The sequence below is a fragment of the Pyxicephalus adspersus genome, chromosome 10 (assembly GCF_032062135.1).
Source record: "Pyxicephalus adspersus chromosome 10, UCB_Pads_2.0, whole genome shotgun sequence".
Taxonomy (NCBI): domain Eukaryota; kingdom Metazoa; phylum Chordata; class Amphibia; order Anura; family Pyxicephalidae; genus Pyxicephalus; species Pyxicephalus adspersus.
Window position 1 is genome coordinate 6,690,114 of NC_092867.1, and position 4,073 is coordinate 6,694,186.

Sequence of the window (4,073 nt, forward strand, 5' to 3'; positions counted from 1 at the left end):
CTTATCAAGTAGAGAATGAATAGAATGTTGAATAAATATTAACTTTGGATTCACACAAAAAGAAAACAGATCTTTAAGAGAAAAGTGAAGGGAGATGTGCAGCTCGTCATGGTTTGGCGATGTATATCATAGAGTTGGATGTAATAGACAGTTATATGGCGATAGAGCCACCAACCAGGCAAAAAATAGAATTCTAAATGTTAGATGTGTTTTTTGTGTCTGTAAACCCTCACTAAATGATCTAAAAGCAATTCAAACATTTTTTAAAGAGTGCATGCTGTGTCCTGATGGCTGGATGGGGCACAGAGAGAGCTGTTATTACTTTTCTTCTGACAAAGAACACAGAACATGGAGTGAGAGCCAAGAAGCGTGCGTCAGGATGGGAGCCCATCTACTGGTCATTGAAGACCGGGAGCAGGAGGTATGGTGTAACAAGGCAACAGATGGGAGATGGGCCAGACGGGAATCTACCAGTTATATATCAGTGAGTGGTTTCCTCCTTTCAGGGATTTATTTATAAGTGTCAGCTCAGTGAGATATATTTTAACAGAGCATAATGAAAAAGCAGTTTTTGGCAAGTCTGTGTATTCAAAAAGACAGCAACATAGGCAAAAAAATGCTTCTTTAGTTAGGGTATATAGTAGTGGATAGAGTTTCCCCTAACTAATTAAGTATATTATCCCAGAAAAGGGCTGGAAAAATATGGTTGCCCACACGTTTCACCAACAAAACTTCTTCAAGGGAGGTAGAGACGGAAGAATATAATTGTATTTCCAATCAACGGGGAGGGGTATGTTAGGAGATTGGCTGTGCGGTTGTATTTCTCCCAGTGGATGGATGTCATATGGGAACCAGTGCTTATAAATTGTGTAAGTTGTAAATAACACCAATTCCTCTCCTTTAAGCGGTGGTTCGCTGCATACCCTGGTGAAAGTACAGTATAATTTATAAATGAGAGAAGGACAAAGACAGTGTATTTGTGAATGCAGCAATGTATTAATCTGTATGGATAAAGCATGTACAATGTTACAATTCACATTAGTACACAAATCAATTAGACAAAAATAAAATATTGCCACTTAATTTTCAGTGGAGTTTTTAAAGACATTTTTTAAAGAAAAATTCACAAATCACAGTTTCAGTTCCATTTCTGGGGACCAATTAGCAGAAATTATTTTCCCGGTCACCTCTATTAGAAACTCTATCCACTACCAGTCTTTGGGAAACCATGTGAAACATTTTGTCATTCTCTTGGCACCTCTTGGTTAATAATTTTCTCCACCAGGTAATCAGTAGGTATTCTATTCTTCCTATCAATTATTGCTCTCCCACCAGTCCACAATATTAACATTTATCTTTAACCCCCCTAGCGTTCTAATTCTGTCATTTTTTGATGCAAAAAGTGATCCTATTTTTTTTGCGTATAAATTTTTGTTTATATTGCGGACATGTAATTCTTAGAATTAACTCCTGGGTAATTATATTTATTTATTATATTATAATCATAAATTATAATATAATACATAAATATAATACATAATTATAAAAAATAATGAAATAATAGACCACAACAGTGTTTAAATTTCCCGCCCAGCCACACCCATACCGACGGAGAAGCGCCCCGCCATCACAGCGGGATCGTGAGATCGCCGCTGGAGCGCGGGGATAAGGTAAGGGGGTCCCCCAAAGGTACCCCGAGTGTGACTCGGGATTACCGCTTTTGACAATTTTGCCCACCCCGAGTCACACTCGGGAATACCGCTAGGGGGGTTAAAGGTGTTATTATTATTATTATTATTAATAATAATAATATTATTACTAATAAACAGTATTTATATAGCGCCAACATATTACACAGCGCTGTACATTACATAGGGGTTGCAAACGACAGGGAAATACAGACAGTGACACAGGAGGAGGAAAGGACCCTGCCCCGAAGAGCTTACAATCTAGGAGGTGGGGAAGCAGCATACAATAGGATGGGGGGATATGGATTGGTGGGTGAGTATTGGTGAGTTATCTGGTGTTTGATTAAGCCACAGCCACCCAGAACACATATTCATCTCAGAAATATAATATAAACTGTGAAAACAACTCTCATATGTGCCACATGTCCTAAATGGGACCCAACCTCCCATATATAAAGCCCATTCCTGAAATGGCCACCACCCCTCTCTTACGTTTAGTTCAGAAAATGGGCCTTGCCCACACTGGGAGGAATGCTAAGGTGGTTAAAAAAATCATAAAGTATTATAAATTGTTGATTGGATAATAGAATGTTCATTTATAACTATAACTTGTTCTAGAAAAGAATAAGATTGGGGATACACATACACAGCAATCCAATATATTATCTATTAGAGTTATGAAATGATATTACCCAGGCACAGGGTATGAGCGTCTCCATTGTGTCTGTCAGATCATTTCTCTTTGCAGTGACATTTGTCCACAATAGATAATTTTTTTTACAAATTATGGAATAGACAATTCTTCAGACCGATGTCCAATGTCTGTATCCTATGTCTGTGGTGTGGTTGTGACAGATGTGGTTTTGTTCTTGCAGGCATTTATACATAGATTCATCAGACAGCTATCACATGAAGATTTCTGGATCGGTCTGTACAGAGATGGAGATGAATGGAGATGGGTGAACAGTCAGCCCTATATTCCCATCCTGTAAGTGAATCTTCATCTACCTTAAAAATCTGAATTTGTTCATCCAGAGAATGGTGAACATTCATCACATCATAGTTATTTGTTACCCAGATTTCAGTTATTAGGAGAATCTTCAGTAAAATGTGTACAGAAGCATATACAAGATACATATAATAAAGAACATTTTCAGAGCAATCACAGCTGGATTTGTCAGAAGATCTGACAGATACCCCACCATATACTGACATCGTCCACACAATAGATCATTTAGCATACAAATATCCAATGTCCTATATAAGTAACTATTTAAGTAACTCCTCATCTAACCTGAAAATCTAAATGTTGTTTATCCAGAAAATGATGAATACTCATTGCTGCTCATTATTTGTTCCTCAGATTTCGTCTATTAGGAGAATCTTCACGAAGCTGTGCAATGTTGACAGATATTGATGGACATTACTTTATTATTACAACGGATCAATGTAAAATAAAACTCAGCTGGATTTGTCAGAAGAAAGCCCTGAAGATCTGACAGATATTTCGCTACATACTACATACATACTACAGGCAACAGATCACCCACAGTACAAACATCCAAAGTCCTATATGATCACCATGCTAAATGTTAATTCATTTGCTTCTACAATAGAAAATCCAGGTTTATATAACTCGTCATATTTCTAATACAGTGAATGTGACACCTATCTATAACCGTCAAAAAAACTGTTCAGCAAATCATTGATCTTTTTATGGATGTGTCCTTCCAATGTTATAATTTGTGTAGCACTTTGATTTTGTTGAATTAAACTAAATTATTTTATAGTCTTTGGGAAGAATTACTCTGACATTGCTGACCACTGGGGAGAAGTTCACTCCCTTAGATATACAAAAAGATGATTGGTATCTATTAAACTGACCTGAGAGGCAAAAACTGCTCATTGCTCAAGGAACCCTTAGCAGCCTCTGGAGGAACCCTGGTTGAGAATCATTTGATAAGACAGAAGGGCCGACGTCGGAACTGGCCTTCTTTGGCATTGTGATTGACACAGAAGCGATGGAGTGCAGGTTGCCAAAGGAGAAGTTGCGTGGGCTGGTGGAAGAGATAGTTTGGGCTAGTGGGTGCCATAAATTGAAGCTGAAGGAGCTACAGTCCCTTTTGGGTAAGTTGCACTTCGCGTGTAGAATTATGCCTATGGGGCAGATTTCTGCTAGGCGGCTGGTGCCCGTTACTGCGGGAATTCGGCACCCGACACACTTTATTCGGCTGAATAAAGAGCTGAGAGCCGATTTGGTAGAGTGGCGGGAACTTCTGGAGGGCTACAATGGGTGCTCGATGTGGATGGATGGGCTGGTGGTCAGTGCGAAGCTGGAGCTGTTCACTGACGCAGCTGGTGGGGTAGGTTATGGTGCTTATTTAC

The 4,073-nt window shown here is 38.9% G+C and overlaps 1 long non-coding RNA gene across 1 annotated transcript; it reads left to right on the plus strand.

Annotated features, from left to right (window-relative positions):
- The first annotated feature begins 270 nt into the window (after positions 1-270).
- On the plus strand, positions 271-3,628 carry LOC140339988 (uncharacterized). Its single transcript, XR_011922564.1, has 3 exons — positions 271-484; positions 2,564-2,676; positions 3,052-3,628. It is a non-coding gene; the product is annotated as an uncharacterized lncRNA (long non-coding RNA).
- Positions 3,629-4,073: the final 445 nt, after the last annotated feature.